The following is a 20,215-nucleotide window of genomic DNA, read 5'->3' as shown; positions in this document are numbered from 1 at the left end:
AAAAAATGGAAGCTGCTAGGGCCGAAGCCGAGTTTGAGAGGGCCAGAAATGCGGACCAACTTAGATTGGCTGCCGAGCAGAGGGCGGACATGAGCGAAGCTGCGCTAAAGTTAGCCTAAGAGGCAATCGCCAAACTTGAGGCGGACTTGGCAGAATCAAAGGAGGCGAAGAAAGTAGCCGACACTGAAGCTTCAAAGGCGTATGAGGCCGGGGAAGGCGCTGCCCTAAAAAATTACATGCAAGAAGTCCCCAAATTTGAGAATCGGGAATTCAAACATGGCTGGCTCAAAGTCCTTGCTGCTGCTAATATGACATTGGCTATGCCAATTCCATACGAGTAAGTGGATGTTGAGCCACTAGAGTCTGACTCCGAGGACTGATTTGGGCGACACTTGTTTTTGTTTTAGGATTTCAAATGTATTTTACAGCTTTTCGTTTGGTATTGCTATAGTCATTTTCATTTCAGATGTTTTTCTTTTTGTTTTTGCTAGGCATTTGTATACGAACTTGTACATTTTCTTTAGTAGTTTTCATATGTAAAATGGCTACAATTTATGCCCAATTTACTTAATGAAAATTCCTTTTGTACTTTGCTGTTAGTTGTGCTAAATTATGTTATCCAAAAAGTCGAATGCTTGTAGTTCATGGAATGGCTGAGGCATGGATCTATCGGCATTGGGCCTAGATACTTGGCCGATTAGATTAATAAATATGCCCTTGCCTCAGCCTGTGCAGGAACTTCATAAGCTGAATGGGACTAGTTCATGGAATGGCTGAGGCATAGATCGATCGACATTGGGCCTAGATACTTGGCCGATCAGATTAATAAATCTGTCCTTGCCCCAGCCAGTTCAGGAACTTCATAAGACAAATGGGACTAGATCGTGGAATGGCTGAGGCATAGATCGATCGGCATTAGGCCTAGATAGTTGGCCGATCAAATTAATAAATATGTCCTTACCCCAGCCATTACAGGAACTTCATAAGCTGAATGTGACTACTTCGTGGAATGGTCCGATCGGCATCTGGCCTTTTGGCGTTTAGAATTAATGACGTCGCCTCAGGGTCGCTGCATACATTAAGGATAAATGGGGTGAGTTCGCGCCAGTGATTCCACTTATTTTTATTCAGACTTGATTTAAACTAGCCTGGGACAAGCACGAATGTCAAACCGGCTGTTCTTCAACAGCAGAGGAGAAGGATGAACATTGACTGAGTTAGACGATGCAATGAATCACAGTAGCGAGCCTATGCGCACGGGAGGAAGGGCATCCAAAGAACGAGAAATGCGTCAGCCTTCTAGCCATCGAAACAGATCACCCCAAAAGGAGAAATAGCAACGGGAAAGCTCTCCGCCATCGCGACCGAGAAGCGAGCCCGATGCGACTCCACGACCGTTGAGTTTTCAATTTTTGTGGAAAATAAACCGATGACGGAAGCGGATTCCATCGTTAACGATCCAGGTGTAGCAATCAAGTTCGCTCGACAGATCTTTTCGCCAGAGGTCCAACAGTTGATGGTTGGATGATAAGATTTTGATGTATTCCGAGAAGGCATCCATGAGGCAGTGAAGAAGCTGTACACCGCTTATGAGGTCGGCATGCGTCTGCGTGCTGCGCGACGGGAAATAGAGAAGAAGGAAGAACGAAAACGTAGTTTGGAAGTTCGCGCGAAAAAAGCCGAGCGTGAGCTCAGGGAACTTAGGAAGGCTTAAATCGTCAGGGTCTAGGGTTTAGGGTTTAGAATTTAGGGTTTAGGGTTTATGGTTTTTAGGGTTTACGATTTTAGGATTTAGGATTTTAGGGTTTAGGGTTTAGGATTAGTGGTTTAGGGTTGAGGGTTAAGGGTTATTTTAAGGGTTTAGGGTTTAGGATTTAGGGTTATTTTAGGATTTTGGATTTAGGGTTATTTTAGGGTTTAGGGTTATTTTGAGGTTTAGGGTTTAGGATTTAGGATTTAGGGTTTAGGGTTATTTTACTGTTATTTTAGGGTTTAGGGTTTAGAGTTGAGAAATTGGGATTTAGGGTTTTGGATTTAGGTTTTAGAGTTTAGGATTTGTGGTTTAGGGTTTAGGGTTTAGGATTTAGGTTTTAGAGTTTAGGATTTGGGGTTTAGGGTTTAGGATTTTAGGGTTTTAGGGTTTAGGGTTTAGGATTTAGGGTTTAGGATTTGGGGTTTAGAATTTAGGATTTTAGGTTTAGGGTTTTAGGGTTTTGGGTTTAGTGTTTTGGGTTTTGGGTTTTGGATTTTGAATTTAGGGTTTAGGGTTTTGGGTTTGGGGTTTAGGATTTGGGGTTTTGGGTTTTGGGTTTAGGGTTTGGGATTTTGGGTTTAGGTTTGGGATTTAGAGTTTTGGGTTTAGGATTTTGGATTTAGGGTTTTGCGGTTTGCATTTAGGGTTTTGGGTTTTGTGTTTAGGGTTTAGTGTTTAGGATTTAGGGTTTAGGATTTAGGGTTTGAGGTTTAGGGTTTTAGGACTTTTAGGGTTTTAGGACTTTTAGGGTTTAAGATTTTTAGGGTTTAGAGTTTAGGGTTTGGGATGTAGGATTTAGGATTTAGGGTTTTAGGGTTTAGGGTTTTGTGTTTAGGGTTTTGGGTTTTAGGGTTTAGGTTTTAGGGTTTTGGATTTTGGGTTGTGGGTTTAGGATTTATGGTTTTGGGTTTAGGGTTTTGGGTTTGGGTTTAGGTATTCGGTTTTATGGTTATGGGTTTAGGGTTTAGGGTTTAGGATTTTAGGGTTTAGGGTTTTAGCATTTAGGGTTGAGGGTTTAGGGTTTAGGGTTGAGGGTTAAGGATTTAGTGTTTAGGGTTTTGGGTTTAGGGTTTAGGGTTTACGGTTATTTTAGGATTTAGGGTTATTTTAGGGTTTGGGGTTTAGGGTTTAGGATTTAGGATTTTGGGTTTAGGGTTTACGATTTAGGGTTTAGGATTATTTTAGGGTTTGGGGTTTAGGGTTTAGAATATTTGTTTTTTGCACCAGTGGCCGGCCATCAATGGCGGACGGAAAAATACATTATTGGATGGCACCCCCTCCCCCAAAAGTAGGTCAATCAACTCAAAAGGAGGTCAAAATTTTCACCAGTGGCCGGCAGGACACATTAGTGGTCGGCCACAAAAATTTGTTTTTTGGCTCGATTTCAAACAGGTATATCTCCTTCATTCGAAATCCTTTTCTGGTCATTCTTCAGTCCAAATTGAAGTCCTGGAAGTCGAATTTCCAATGAGGGCAGCCTCATATCTAAATTCTAAGTGAAAAAGATATGCCTGTTTTAGTGAAGGCTACTCAGTTTTGTCCTAACCGGATTCATCCCTAACTTCTCCCAAACTAGTTTTCTCCCCTCCTCTCGTATTTTCTTCTGCTCCAAACCTAAAAATAAGATGTTTTGAAATATTTTTCAAAGATTTCACCCCTCTTTCATTTATTTCCAATCTGTCCTTGCACAGTTTATCAAAAAGCGCAACATTTAACGAAATGCGAGCCTCAGAACATCATAGAAATATTTTCAAAAATATTTTGAAAGAGAAGGTTTTAAGGTCAAAAATAATTTTGGTCAAAATAGTTTTGTTCCAAAATGGGGTGTAAGGTTAGGAGTTAGAAGCTCTTCTTGCTAAAGAAATCGAACATTTGCATATCACAACTTTCATCACCAAGTGATTAACCTGAAGCGCCCAAGTCTTAAGGGCAGTCAAAAATGGGGTGTCTACATATAGCTGCGTGGCCATCTGATGTGAGTGTTGTCACCACCACAACCAAGACTGCCAATCCCTTTGCCAACATAGCTCTACAAACTTCAACAAAATCTGCTCGATCTCAAAGGACCTTTACTCCACTCTACATGACCCTATCTTAAGCCATGAAGGTTTTTGGTCAAAAAAGGACACCTCAAACCATTAGAGCCTTGCCTACTACCTAATCGTCTCCTACCTAAACACAACCTAGCGAAGTATTGTGCGTTTCACTAGCAACATGGTTACGATACCGATCAATGCTTCAGGCTGTGTCATGAGATTCAAGACCTCATTGACAATAAGGTCATTGCACCACCCCATAAACCAAATGTAACTGCGAATCCTCTCTCGGCCTATAATCAAGTTCCCCTACCTCAAAATCTAAACCTAATCCATACACTGGCCATCCCCTATATAGCGATCCCGGGTTTACCCTTGTTGTCCAGAGATCCGGACACGTGTCCGTGGATGATAGTAGTTGATTATTACCTGGTGTACATCCTTTCTTACTTTGTATTTGAGTTATAGGATGTGCTGGGCAGGTTTGTTACAGGTTGGCTGAGTTTAGAAACCAAAACTAGTTGCCCAGATTTTGACCTGCTCGCTCGAGCGGGGGTTTTGGCGCTCGAGCAGGAATTGCACCCATCCAGTATTTCCTGTGCAGTGTTGGAAGCTCGAGCGTGGGATTGGCCGCTCGAGCGGGGTTGTGTGAGTGCCGCTCGAGCGGGGAGTTGGACGCTCGAGCGGGAGACTTGTCTGCAAAAGTGCTAGGAGTGTGCATCCGGAGCTCGAGCGGGGGATTGGCCGCTCGAGCGGGAGTCTGTGAGTGCCGCTCAAGCGGGGAGTTTGACGCTCGAGCGGGGCGACTTTTATATAAATCCGAGATCCGACTTTTGGATCTCTTTTTCAAGATCTTTTCTCTCTCTTACTTTTCCAAAAAGCCATTTTCAGAGCTTCTCACTCTAAAACCGGCCCTTCTCTCTTAGATTTGATCTAGTAGGAGTTGTTTGCTCACTTTTGGTCTTTACGAAAGTTGTGTTAATCGTCGAGGGCTACATTTTAATCTGAAAATTTCAGAATTTGAAGCATTTTGGTTTTGGTCTTCATCTCCATTGGAGCTCAAACTTTGAGGTAGGGATATCCTACTCCCCTTTATGAGCTTTGTCTTTAAATTTTAGTATTTTGAGATGTTGGGGTTGGTTTGGTAATTTGGTGAAAGTTTGGGGCTTTTGTGTAAATTTACAAAAGTTGGGGTTTTAGCTATATAAAACCTAAATGCATGTTTGACATGAATGAATGAAGTAAATGTTGAAACATTGATGAAAGTGAAACCGTGTAGGGTTGAAATGTTAATTATGGAAAATGCCCTAATTACATTGATTGATTAATTTGTAAAATTAATTGTTGGAAATTGGAAAGGGAAGGGATAAAAGGGTGTAGTAGAGTCACTTATCGCTCACCGAATTAAAATGTTGATTTAATATCCATTTGTGCATTTATTTTCTGTTTAGAAATAACTGCTTTGGACTATCGGTGGAGGATAGTCATGATTGTTGTAGACAATGCATGATGATTAGGCAAACTAAAACTAATCGATTGAATGTGTCATAGAGTATGTCGGTGGATTGAATACATTAATTTTATGTATTGATTGATTGTGTATAGAACCTTTGTGTTTATATGCATTGTGTATAGAGGAGGAGATGGGGGATGTACTCCGCAGTTTAGGGGAAGATGGGGGATGTACCTCTAAACCGGATAGTGTTGGGAGGAGATGGGGATGAACTCCGTAGATACAGCTCATATGCTTGTTTAGAGAAGTGAAGATACAGCTCATAGGCTTATCTTTGAGAAGTGTAGATACAGCTCATATGCTTGTCTAGTGAAGTGCGGATATAGCTTATATGCTTATCTGTTGATGCGTGATATGTTTATCTATTGATATGTTGATATAGCTAATATGCTTATCTACTAAATAAAGGTGGAGAATGAAAAGTAACATAGACTTGTATGTTATGAAACTGTGATGAGATATATGTGGATGTATCGGTATTGGCCATCTATCAATTGCTAATCTTTTAGTCATCGTTCATAGTTGGTTTAGTATATCTCTGTTGGGCTGTGGCTCACCCTATATGGGAATATCATTTTCAGGTACAGGTAGCATGCCACCTCCAAGGACGTAGCTTGGGAGGCTAGAGGCAGGCGGACTTTTGTCGTTTTATTTCTTTGATGTATTACATGTATATTCAAGCCAGGGGCTTAATGTGTAAATGAGTTAGCACTCTTTTGTTGTAACCAAGTGTTAACTTGGAAAGCTGTAAGCCCGTAGGGCATTTGCTTTTGTTGTTAACATGTAATACTTTTGTAAGAAACTACTCTGATGAATAGAAGAATGTGGAGTTGTTATATATCAATGCATGTCTCTATTGATAGGTTTAATGTTACTATTTTGAGGGCGTTACACCCTATGACCCCAGCATTTATATTACCCCTTCCCACCTACCAAGACCACGTTGTTCATTCCTGAAATTACATATTTGTGCATGATGGACATGTCTGCACTTCAACCTAAGCCTGTGGTGGTGACAATTGCAATAGAAGGGAGGCTGGCCTTAGAAGAGAGTACGAGTCCATTGCCTAAGTGCTCTGAGGACTTGTTTGAGGGGGTGTACGATCCAAGTTGCTACATTGTGTCGATTGATCAAGTCAAGCCGGAAGTGGTATTGCCCATTGTAGTGGTGGTCAATGTGGTTAGGGAGGATAACCCGAGCCAAGGTTTAGATAATTTGGCAAAACTTGAGGAGGACTTAGACAACTAGCAGTTCTTTGACAAACAAGATCAATGTGATGTGCAGATTAACTGGTTCAATTTGAATGGACCAACGAACAACTCTGGGTGGTTGAGTGATGAACCGGACAGGGAGGAAGGAACTGAAACAAAATGGGAGAAAAAGAAAGCAGGAATTGTTGTAATGGTCGGAATGGCCAATGAAAAAGGGAAGCTGAACATCGACATGAAAAATTCAACTAAGGAACTGGGCATTGTGAGTACTGTGGACACAGAACAGGAAGCTATGCTGAAGCAATTTGCACAAGAAAGAGTTGCAGACAACCAGGAAGTTGTAATGGCCCAACACCCTGCGGGGGATATCTGTAATGTGAAAATGATCCAAACGGAGCCAAACAACTATTTGTCGGCTGCCGGAGGTGTATGGTGAGAGGATGACGATTTGCATCTGGCTCACATCGACGAAGACTGGGATGAGTGGCTTCCATACAATATGTGGTACATTGAAGAGATTGACCATATGATAAGAAGTGGGCTGTATTTCAAGCCACCACACTTAGGTCAAGCTGAGGCATCTGGAAAAGACAAAGAGGTTGAGAAACAGAAAGAGAAACAATTGGAAGAAGAGGTAGTGTTGAAGTAATAGAAGAAAATCGAAGCTGACATCTCAATTTAGGGTCTTCTCATGGCCTCGTAGGTACATCGACAGGCTATACTATCAGCGATGGACAAAGCTAAATTGTTCATTGACATTACCTCTGAACAGCTTGTGGGATTAGTCTTCCCAGGTGGTGCCGAGCCAACCCTAACCTTTTCCGACAAAGAACTGCCACTGGAAGGCTCAGTTCACAACAAATCCCTATACATATCTGTTGAGTGCAAGGAAAAATAGGTATCAGTGGTGATGATAGACATTGGTTCGGCTATCAATGTCTGTCCTTCTCGCATAGCTTATGCAATCAGCCTTAGACCGACAGACTTTGTGCCCACAGCCCAAGTAATTCGGGCATATGATAATACGAGCAGGAAGGTTATGGACATGGTACAAATCAGAGTCTAGGTAGGCTCAGCTTAGTAGGATGTTGAGTTCCATGTCTTGGATGTCCCGGCCACCTTCAACTTACTACTAGGGAGGCCCTGGCTGCATCATATGAAAGCTATCTCCTCCACCCTCCACCAAATGCTGAAATACCCTTACAGGAAAGGAGTGGTGATTGTTTTCAAGAATTCATCCATTCACCCGTTGCTGGAGGTAACTACACCAGTGTTGGAAATCATACTTGTCAAAGAGGATGTTTTCCTCTCAGGGTTTACTCTGGCTGAGGCCCGCGTAGTGTAGACCATCTTGGTAGCAGATGAGTGCATGTATGTTAGCGCCCGATCTGTTTATTTCATGAATAAATTACAGCATGTTCCAGGAATGGGACTTGGAAGAAGTGGCCGGAAAGGTGTCACAGCATTGGCAGACGTACCGCACAATCCACATCCTTTGGTCTGGGTTATGTACCTACTAAAGAGGACTGGATCAGGAAAATAGAAGAGATGACAGGCAGAACTAGAGCCAAACAGGCCGGGAAATACTATGAGCTTATCCACAGGCCAATCTAGGGAACGCTGAATGGCCACTTTGTTCAGAAGGGAGAAGACTTCCCTTTTTGCACCTTTCCCAAGCCCTGGATGAATTCTGTAAAGCAGCGTGTTCCTAGATTCGAAATCTTCTTTGGCCTGCAGCTACAACATAGTGATGCCAAGGAAAGGCTGAACCAAGTACTGAAGCTGAACAGAGCATGAAAAATGACTCAGACAACAACGAACTGGAAGTAGGGGCAGCACTGGCATGTCTCCTTACAGATCCTCTGGCTAACTCAAAGAACTTGGGGGATAACCTTATCAACTCCATAGTCGGGACCAACCGGGTGTGAACCCATCCAGCAGTATTTTGGATGCATCGGAGGCACCATCTCTTATCTGGCAACTGGAGGAGGGCTACCTGTCTAGTTTTGAGTTAGGTGATGAGCTAGAATCAAATTCCAAAAAGTCTGTGGAATCGGAATCAGATTCCGGTTCTTTTGAGTCTGAGTCTGGTATTCCTATGGGTGATAACTCGGATGCCAAGGTCTTGTCCAGGTCCTCTTTTTCTTTTATTTTTGAGTCAGCTGTAACTAAAGAGCTGGATCTTATGAATGAGAACGCTGCTGATTCTGAGTATTTCTTTGTGCCACTTGTTTATTGTATTGACCAAGATTTTCAAAATTTTAATGAAAATGAAGAGAAAGGAATTCCTCTGGTTTTGAAAAACTTGATTAATCAAGAAGATGACAGGTTTGCAAAACCCTGTGCTGATAAAATCATTGATATTAATGTGGGTACTGAGAAGGATTCACGTCTGGTCCAGATCGAGTCCACATTGACTTCGGAGGAGCACGAGCGCTTAGTCGCTTTATTAAAAGATTTCAAAGATGTTTTCACGTGGTCCTACGAAGATATGCCTGGAATCGATGCTGAGATTGTACAGCATCGGATCCCTTTTGACCCCGAGGCTCGACCCGTCAAACAGAAGTTGCAAAGAATCCGTCCAAATTGGGCTCTGAAAATCAAGGAGGAGGTCACCAAGCAAATCGAGGCAGGTTTTTTGTTAGTATTTGGATATCCGACTTGGTTGGCCAATATCGTCCTAGTGCCGAAAAAGAATGGTAGAATCCGAGTGTGTGTGGACTTCCGGGACCTGAATAGAGCCAGTTTGAAAGACGACTTTCCTTTGCCGCATATTGATGAGTTAGTGGACTTCACTGCAGGCCATGAATTGCCATCCTTCATGGATGGATTTTTCAGGTATAACCAGATTCTAATGGCGCCAGAGGACAGAGAGAAAACTGTATTTACTACGCCGTGGGGTCCCCGATTTGCCTCTGTTTGCAACCGGTCCCAGAACACTATACGAAGCTACAGAAGGCTGCTGATTTCTAGTTGCTGCAACAGAGAGCAAGAAAGGGGCATGGCAAAGTATTTTCACATATGTATGCACGACTACTCTCCCCGTCATTGCATAAGCTCTAGGGAGTGTAGACCTCGATCCTTGTGCCACCAATCACGCATCTCGATGCATGATGGACGAGGAATCGAATTGTACGACTCGATGTGAAATGAATGCACATATGAACACAACAAGGCCTAAACTCCATCATGGGTAGTCCGGAGTGTCGGCGATCGAGAATCGAGGCGTGTTTCATCACTTTTAGTACGAAACATCCCTCGTTTCTCGTGTTTGGACTAACCCTACTCCAAACACAATGCAATATGCATGACATACACAATACAACTAGCATGCAATTCTAAACACAATGCAACCTAATCATGCTCGCATGCTAGGGATGATATGCAAACATGCAACTAGCATTCGCAATGCTATGAACTAAAATGGCATACACAATGCACGTGACATAATATGGCATACACAATGCACATACGAAGACTATCATGCACAGATGAAGACTATCAATGAGATGATCAAGGCATACACAATGCAATGGTCAAACATGCAACAACATGAACTAAATGGCATACACAATGCAAGATGGATGGACTTAAAATAAGATGAGTGGACCTCAGACACACTCAAATCAGCGGCCATATGATGAAAATGAGATAACCGAAACTCATGCAAACATGCACGAATGCAAAGGATCGATCCTAAGGCACAACATGCAACTCTAACTAAGCATGGAAAAGGATGAAATATGGCACACAATCATACATTTTCTAGCTCTGAAATGATATGCAAGATGGTCTCGAATCATGCAAACACTTCACACAATGCATGCTGGATGGCTCGAATACTGAAACTAGTGAAGTGCGTTACACTAGAGGTACACAAAGCAATGCACAAATGGAAAAACCAGCCCCAAATAGACCCTAGGTAGGTCCAAGACAGTGGGAAAATGGCCTAAAATGATAGCTCAACATGCATGGAAATAAAGTTCATTCAATGGTCGGTAAATGGGGCATACAAGCCCGACTCTCAAACACATTTAAAGAGTGAAAATCATGGGAATATGGCATACATGTAAGCTCTGAAATATGATGTGTAATGGCCCCAAAACATGAAAACATCTCAGTACATGCATGCAATAGACCTCAAATCTCAAAGCTAGGCATGGATATTGAACTACAAGCATGCAAAACATGCATCATTCGACCATGAGACTCAAAAATAGAGCTAAGGAAGTCCAAAACATGCACAAAATCATTTTAAGGCATTGCCAAAAGGTATTAGAATCAAGGGCCAACATGGCATGCAACACAAGCTAGTAAAGAGGATTTGCACTACAAGTATATGAGGCAATCAAGTGGCCACCAAAACAGAAAAATTCAAAAGTATGAAATGCCAAATAAACCCCAAAAACCCACTGAAATATGGTCTATGCATGCAAGAATGATAGGCTCCTTTGATGGGCTATAAAGAGGGTTGTTCTACACATGCATGATGGACACCCACAATGGCAAAACCAGCTCTGGACAGAGGTTATGAAGGCCCCAACACTCACTAAAAAGGGCCTGAAATGAGGCTAGGAAGCATACAAGTAAAGGCTCCTTTGAAAGGCCATGAAGAGGGTTACTCTACACATGCAAGAGGGACACCTAATATGGCAAAAAAATCTTTGGAAAGAGTTCATGCAAGTCATAAAACTCACAAATAATGGCCTGAAACATGGCTTGAAAACATGCAAATAGGGGCTCCTTTGTAAGGCCAAGAAAGCTAGTAAACAAGACAAGGGGTGAGAGGGTCACCCCTCTCTAATTTTGATGCTCAAAAAGACATAATATCCACTGAAAATCCACTAGATTTTAGTGGTTAAAAGGGCCAACAAAGCTCAACACAAAGGCCCTAATGCATGGCTTAAAACAAGGGGAAATGAAGCATGCAAGGGGGTAGATGACCCCCAATAGAAAAATGGTCTCAAACAAACATGTTAAGAAGCTAAAAATAAGACTTTTTTCAGTTTATGAAAAAGCCCAAATATGATTGCAAATAGAGCTAAGATATGAAGCAAAACAATGGCAAAAAGAGGGAAAGGAGTGTTACCCTTGTAGCCAAAGGGACCAGCAACTTCTGGGCCAAAACAGCAAGCCTTCAACCTCTGAAAATGGGCTCCAAGGTGCTTAGATTGATAGTGGAGGTGTTGTGCTTGGAGGTGTAGTGCAATGGGCCAAGAACAATGGAGTTTTGAAGCTCAAGTGTAGAGATATAGAGAGAGAGGTGTATAAGCCTTAAACAAAATTCTGAACCCTTGCAATGGAAGAGGAGCTCTTCCTTTATAGCCAAGAGGGTTCAAAGCTTCTCTTGGAAGCTAAAAACCAAGTTTAAACATCCACATGTATGGAGGATGCTGCAAATGCCTCCCAGCTGGCACAGCTGGAGGCAACTCAGTGAGACAGAAAATGAGAAAGCTGGCCGACCAGTTCAGGTGGTCGGTCGACCCTTTGCCCTGGTCGGCCGACCAGGTTCAAAAGGTTCAAATGGATTTTGATGGTCGGTGGTCCATATTGGTGGCCTCCCAGGTGAATGCAACTCAGTGGTGATATGGGAGACCAGAAATTGTGGCCCAAAAGTGAGGGAGACTAGCTCTCTAACAAGAAAATCGGGCGGCGAAGAGAAAGGTGGTCTCCAAGAAGAAAAGTTGGTCTCCCACCCTTGTACCACCTTCCTAACAATGAAACTAGGGTCCATGCCAAAAATGAACCCACACCGATGCAAAACGAGGGTTCGGGGGCCAAAACACACAGCCGAGTGCCCCGAAAACTGACTATTAAGAAACGAAAGTGGCGCGTGACCACGAAGGTGGTCTTCCAGGCCACAGTGTCCCTCTAGGGAGAGGAGACAAGGTGTGTGCCAAAAACCGGAGCAAATGGAGAGAGTTAAGCGGTCCCAAACTGAAGCGCGCGGCCGACGGCTCCGAAAATCAAAAACTGGTCTCCAAACGGGAAAAGTGGCCTACGACCACGAAACGTAGCCTACGGCCACTGAGAGATATTCTACGAGACCTCTCCCTCCCTTCAGGAAGAGAAAATGGAACCTAATTCGCAAACCGAGGCAAAGCACAAAAGAGCCCTGAAGTCCGGAGGCAAGGCTCTCAGCAGAGACTCTGTAACTTCAGAACGAGCACAATATGCATCATCACCGAGCGCTCAATCGGTGACATCTAAGTCTTAAGGTCGGTCAAAAATGGGGTGTCTACAGGTACCTACTGCTATCGGGTTATGCCATTTGGGCTGAAGAATGTCGGGGCTACCTATCAAAGGGCCGCAACCACCATTCTGCATGACATGATCCACAAAGAGGTCGAGGTGTACGTAGACGACATGATTGTCAAGTCCAAAGAAAGAGAGGTCCACTACACAGCCTTGAAGAAATTCTTTTAATAGATCAGGGAATACAGACTGAGGTTGAACCCGCAGAAATGTACTTTTGGCATAACAATAGGGAAAATGCTGGGCTTTTTGATCACACAGAGGGGCATCGAAGTAGATCCTTCCAAAATCACAGCCATCTTAGAAATACCACCGCCAAGGACTGAAATTGAGGTGCGAGGCTTTCTAGGTAAAGTGCAATTCATAAGACAGTTTATTTCCAAATTAACTTTGGCATGTGAACCATTATTTGGTCTCCTGAAAAATGGAAAGAAATTCTGATGGGATGATCGATGTCAATTTGCTTTTAAACAGATTAAGCAATACTTCTAGAATTCGCCAGTATTGTCACCACCAGAGCTGGGGAAGCCTTTGATTCTATATCTGTCAATAACAGACACAACAATGGGATGTATGGTTGCTCAGGAATCTGAAGATAGGGTGGGGAAACCCATCTACTACTTGAGTAAGAAAATGCTAGATTATGAGACTCGCTATACTCTGTTGAAGAAAGCTTGCCTAGCCTTGGTATGGGTTACCAAGAAGTTGAGGCACTACTTGTTTGCTCACTCTATAATCCTGATATCAAGATTAGATCCCATCAAATATCCTTTTGAGAAACCAATGCTTATAAGTAGGCTAGCTCGTTGGTTACTTCTCCTCTCCAAATTTGATCTCAAGTATGTCATCCGCAAGTCGGTCAAGGGAAGACCTGTAGCGGAGTTCCTGGTAGATCACCCAGTAGAAAGGGATGAGGCGGTGAAATACTTGATCCCAGATGAAGCCATTCTGCAAGTCGAGAAGGATACTTGGACAATGTACTTTGATGGAGCATCCAATCAGTGCGGTTATGGGATAGGCATGTTGGTAATAGTATCCGACGACTCTCATATACCTTTAGCCTTTAAACTCTGATTCAAGATGTTCAATAACGAAGTAGAATATGAAGCGTATATTGTTGGTTTAGAAGCCGCCCTGGAACTAGGGACAAAAAGGGTTGGATGTTATCGGGGACTTGAACTTAGTTGTTTCTCAAGCAAATGGAGACTGGAAAGTCAAAGAAGAAAAGATGAAGGTTTATCACCAGACCTTGGACGTTTTGATTCCTAGGTTTGAAAAGATGACTTTCACGCATCTACTGAGAAAGAACAACAGGTTTGTTGATGCTTTAGCAACTCTATCATCTATGGTAGACATCCCATTTGGAGTCCGGATGCGTTCGATTATCATTGAGCAGAAATACACCCTGGCCTATGAAACTATCACCGCAATAGATGAAGCGTAAGATAAAAACCCTTGGTACGACGATGTTTAGAACTTCTTGGAAAATGAGATTTATCCACCAGGGGCAAATGCCAAGGACAAAAGGAGAATACGGCGAATGGCCGTCCAATTTATCATTTGCGGAGGTAAATTGTACAAAAGAGGTCATCTAGGAATGCACAAGTTGTGTGTTGAAGAAGAGGAATCAAAGCGCATGATAGAGGCCATCCATGGGGGAGACTGCGGAGCGCACATGAACAGAGTGATGTTAGCCCGAAAGATTATTAGGCAAGGTTACTACTGGTCCACTATGGAGGAAGATTGTATTGGTTTTGTTCGGCGATGCCACAAATGTTAAATTAATGCTAATCGCATGAATATTCCACCGTCAAAACTATACAACATGACTTCGCCATGACCATTCTCAGTCTGGAGAATTGACGTCATCAGTGCAGTCACACCAAAAGGGTCGAATGGGCATGAATACATCTTGGTGGCAATTGATTACTTTACAAAGTGGGTGGAAGCTCAGTCTTATGTAGTGTTGAAAGCATCACATGTGGCCAAGTTTATATTAGATAATGACTCCTACTTCAAGAAGGAGGTGATAAACTTGTTGGAGAAATACAATGTGGCTTTTCATAAGTCATCTGCATATAGGCTGCAAACCAACGGAGCTGTTGAAGCTGACAACAAGAACATCAAGAATATCATGCAAAAGATGGTGGAGACCTACAGGGACTGGCCAGATAAATTGCCATTCGCACTCTGGAGTTATAGAACTTCAAGCCGGACATTTATAGGGGCAACTCCTTATTCTCTTGTCTATAGGATGGAGGCTATTTTGCCAATTGAAATAGAAGTCTCGTCGCTGCAGGTTATGGCTGAGTGTTAGATAGCAGATGTGGACTAGCAACAAAGTAGATTCGAAGAGTTGATGTTGTTTGATGAGAGAAGGCTGAAAGCATTGTATCATGTTTAGGGCTACCAGCACAGAATTGCTAGGGCTTTAAACAATAAAGTTTAGTCCCAGAATCTCAAAGAAGGGGATATGGTGCTGAAAGACAGCCGAGCTCCTATTCATGACCTTAGGGGCAAGTTCAGACCCAATTAGATTGGTCCTTACATCATCAAAGCTATATGGTCAGGTGGAGCTGTTATTCTCATGGACTTAGATATCCTAGAATTTTCACAACCGATCAACATGGACAAGTTGAAGATATACTATCCCTGAGAGGCTCACTAGGCCAAAAACCTGGAAGGGCGACCTAGGCAAAAGTTAGAGCATGAAAAATTAGAAATAAAGAAAAACTGAGCTCGCAAGGTTGAAAACCCTAAAGGGCGACTTTGGAAAAAGTTAGAGCGTAAAAAGAGAGAGTAAATGCTCGAGTGAACCTTAAAAAACTATGTAAGTGTAGACACCCCATTTTTGACCGTCCTCAAGACTTGGACGTCACCGTTTGAACACCCGGTGATCATCCATGTTTGTGTTCGTTTGGAGTTCCCGGAGGTCTCAGCTACGCGCCTTGCCTCAGGATCTCCAAACTCGGCTGCTTAGTGTTTGGTTTTGCACCAAACACTTGTGTTTTGCCTTGGAAGGGCAGGGAATGCCTTGTGAGGCATCCCCACACATCACCGGCCATGGCTAGAGGCCACCGGCTGGTGTTTTGTTGCCATCGGCAATGTATATTGCCGGTCGGCATTGTTTGTTGCCGGTCGGCACTCCATTTTGTCAAAATGGCAATTTTGAGAAGCTGACTACTGTTCATCTACTTTATGTAGATATTTTGTGCCAGCTGTGATAGCTGGCACCCACTCTGCTTCCCTCCATACACGTATATGGAGGGATTTCCCTCTAAAGAAGCTTGTTTGGAAAGCTTTGCAAGGAAGACTTCTATAAGAGGAGAGCTCTTCTCCTTGTTCTAGGGTTAGACATTTTAGAGATAAAAAATACAGAGGAGAGCTCTGGTTTTAGGGTTAGGGTTTGATACACACTCTCTCTCTCTTTTTCCCTCTTGTGTGTGTCTAGGTGCATTTGTGTCTTACTATTGCACACAAACACATAGTGTTTCACCTTCCCTTGGCTACTGAGGTTCCAAGAGGTTGTTCTTGAAGTTCTTGGGTGGTTTTAAGCTTGGAGAACCAGCTGGTCCACCATTGTTGAAGAGGGTCTTCAAGGGTAAGAAACTTGTCTTTTTATTCTCCATTTTTGCATTGTATTTTTACCCATCTTTGAACTGTTTTTGTGCTTAGTGTATAACATAAAAAAGTTCTGTTTTTAATCCCTCTAAATAGTTTATTTAAAGTGTTTTGTGGTTTGGAGGTGTTTGACCCCTCTTAGGCCTTGAGAGGCCCCATTTTGAGCCATTTTGAGTGAGCTTCGGGACTTTGGTGTTTGGGCCTCCTCACCACTGAAATCTTGAGGGATTTCAGTGGTAAGGATGGTGCCTTGAGGTCCCAAGAAGGAGAGGGTCACCCCCCTCTCCTTGTTGTCCTTGAAAAGGACCATTTTTGGCCTCTTGAGGGAGCACCTAGCTAAGCTTCATCTTGACCATGCCTTAGTTGTTTTTTGTGCTTAATATGTCATAATATACCTCTGTTTTTTGTTGGTTTTGGTACACCATGCATGCTTAGCATACCTACCTTGTAATGCCATGTTTAGGCCTTAACATGCCTTAGGTTGTAAACCGTTGTTCGAGCATGTTTTAGGTCTAGTTTTGTGAAGCTTGTGTGCTTATTTTTCCATGTTAGAGGTCTGTCCATAGTTGTTTGGGTCAGCCATGGCATGCATTATATGCCTCCTTTGCATTTTGGCTTGTTGGCCTCAAGTGTGTGAGTATGTAGCATGCACTACTTGCTTTATTCTAATGATTTGGCATCATTTATAGCATAATTTCAGTCCCTTTGACATGCTCGTATGCTTGCTTTGGATGCCTCTTTAATGCTTTGAAAGCTTGTGTAGCATGCTCCATGTTTTGGCATTTGTGCATGCCTTTGAATTTGAGCCATTTAGATGCCATCTAAGTGGTCTTTTGGGCTTTATTTTATGTGGTAAAATTCTGTGTTTAGTCATTTAGTTCATGCCATGTTTGGTCTTGCTAAGTGTAGTTTGATACTTCATTAGTTTGCTTTGAATGCTTGGACCATTTGTTGCATGTTTAGCCTATCTTGCTTGCTTGGTTTGGCACCATATTCTCGCATGATTTTCAGAGCTTAATGCATGTCATTTGTCCATGTTTATACCCTCTTGAGTGTGCTTGAGAATTTCTCTTTAATGCTTAAGTGTTGATCCTTGTATGCATGCATGTTTGCATGTCATTTAGCCCTCATTTCATAGCACTTTGGCCACTGTTTTTTGGGCCTAATTAGAGCTGCTCATATCATGCTCAAGTCTCCCCTTTGTTTGTTTGCATGTTTGCCTCGCATACTTGCTTGCATAATCGCATGAATGCGTTGCATTGTCATGTCGCATCCTTAGCTCACATGCCTAGGATTGCATTCCACTTACATGCATGCTTGGCCTCTTGAAATGTTTGTGATAGAGGTTGAGTCTCTTTGGTTTGTTGGTTTGCATTACATTTGACATCAAATGTGCATGCTTGGTCTCTCGGGCCATCACGCATTGAAATACGCGATTGGTGGTCCGAGAACCAAGGAGCATGTCCCTTTGAGTCACTAACATGATAAGGGACATGATTGGTGCATATATTGCCATGCTCTGCCTTGCCCTCTGTTGCTGTCAATTGCAGATTCTGCAGGAGCTTTCTGCCGACCGGCAATCCTCCCTCTGTCGATAGCTTCACCAATGGCCGGTGATCACATGCCACTGCCGGTGGGCATTCTACTCAGCCGATGGCATTCCCCAGTATCCAGAGAAGCAATCCTGAGGTTTTGGCAGCCTCCAGAGGAGTAAAGAAAGGAAAACAGAGGCAGCCTATGCATGGCGGTACACTTCCGAGCAGGACCGAGCATGCATTGCATCGAGCTCTCCTCCCGAGGTGATTTATCTGTTTTCCCTAGATTAGTTAATTTGCTTAGCTAATTAGATGGTCTGTAATATTTAATTAGCTTGTAGGTTAATTATTTGTACTATTATTTCGGTCCCTCCGAGCGAGGGCAAATTTGTAATAAGTGTGGGTGCGTGTGTGTGCATGTCTTCCAATCCCCACTTCTTTCTTCCCTTTTATTTACCTGCTTATGATGGTAGACTAGGGCATATTTAAAATTAGCATACCTTATGCTATGCATGCGTGCATTCATGCATCTGTATTGCATGCATCAGGCTCGGTACATCACGCTAATTTCATTTGTACTTCAATTCCAAATTGAATACGTGCATCAATTGACTGCATTTCACATGCCATGCTTAGGTTAGCCGAGCCTATTCTAATTGCATCCTGTATGTGTTGCATTAGTCAATTTGACATAAACTAGGACCATGCATGCTGGCTAACTAGTTTATTGTTTTGGCACGGAGTACTAGGTAAGTATTTTCCTGCTTTAGCATATCGCATGCGTGTGAATGCTATCATAACAACATGTTTGCCATGTGGCTAGATGCTTATGTGATAAACTGTTTGGATGCCTGTGGGTGAAGGTTGGATTGTCTGAGTTGGAAAAATTTGTTGAAATCCGTATTTTAGCCTACTTGCGAGTAGCAAATTCCAATATGTTTTTCAAGACAAACGGATATGCAATGTTTATTTCCAAATTAGGCGATCTAGTCTATACTTGTGTGTTGTGCGCATAATATAGTAATTCTAGGCTAATAATTGGGGATAAGAACACATAAAGTTTTCAAAATTAGATATCACGGTTAGTAGAGACTGATCTTCGGATCGGGCGAGAGAGGGTGCTCATAGCTGACCTTCCCCAATCGTACCCAAGCTCCCGAGCCGAGGCAACTTTGGCAATGACGAACATGTGGCCTTCGGCACCGAGTCAGGGTTTCCTAAATTTCCCCATTAAAAAATATTTAGGTGGCGACTCTGTATCTGGAAAAGCAGTCCATGTTTGGCACTTCTTTCAAAAATCTGTTTTTTTCTCAAAACGATTTGCCGGATTTGGACTCTTTGGTTCAGATTAGGAACCGTGACAAATCGAGTCCGAACTGTAGCATGAGGCCCACGGGCGCGTCTACAGTTTCTGGCGACTCCGCTGGGGATATTTAGAGAGCTTGACTCGAACTCGTGATATCCTGATTTGACTTCATTTATGTGTCTCTTTGCATTGCATGTGCATTGGTGCGCCTAGGACACCGTGTTTGCCGGAGGCTTGTCTTGTCAAGGCATGACCATAAGGCTGACCGGTTATGGGCTCTAACTGTATGGGAACACAAACCCCAGTTTTACCGGGGCACCCTTTTCGACCATTCTACCTAGTGCATATTCGGATCCATAGTGACCATTCCAAGCTAGGACAGGTTGCTTATCCGATGTTAGGTTGTTTGAAAACTGCTGCGTGCATAGTGGAACCCTAGCTCCTGACAAAATAGGACAGGGAAACCCTACCCCAACATAGGGGTGTTTTGGCTCTCCTTACTTGCTATGTGCTTTTAGAGTGTATCTCTACAGGAACGTACATACCAGCTTGCAAGTTTGAGTATCGGGCCCAAGGGCACCAGTATCAGTGTTGTTGAGAATCAGTTATCTGCGGGTATCAGGGTTCAGTTTTGGGGACAGTGATTCTGGGGAACAGTTATCAGCAGTAGAGTGCAGTTGTTCGGCTACACCTGTGGATGGTCTGTTTGGGCTGAAATGCTGTTTGTTTTTCCTTTCAGTTCAGAGGGTTGAAGAGTTGATACAGAGTGGATAGTACTCCCCCTTGCTGAGGCAAGACAGATATCTGACCCGTCAGTCACCGTTCAGTACAGCGGACTTATGATGACGCAGAATTCAGAAGAGATCGTGGTTATGGCAGCCGCATTAGATCAAGGGATCACCCTGCAAAGTGAGGTCAACATTGATATGTCACATCCACCCAGGTCGCCTGTTGCGCACCCGGTCTGGGCCCCCCAGCTATATC

The sequence above is a fragment of the Camellia sinensis genome, chromosome 8 (assembly GCF_055761805.1).
Source record: "Camellia sinensis isolate YWXY chromosome 8, ASM5576180v1, whole genome shotgun sequence".
Classification (NCBI taxonomy): Eukaryota; Viridiplantae; Streptophyta; class Magnoliopsida; order Ericales; family Theaceae; genus Camellia; species Camellia sinensis.
This window is presented reverse-complemented; position numbering follows the sequence as displayed.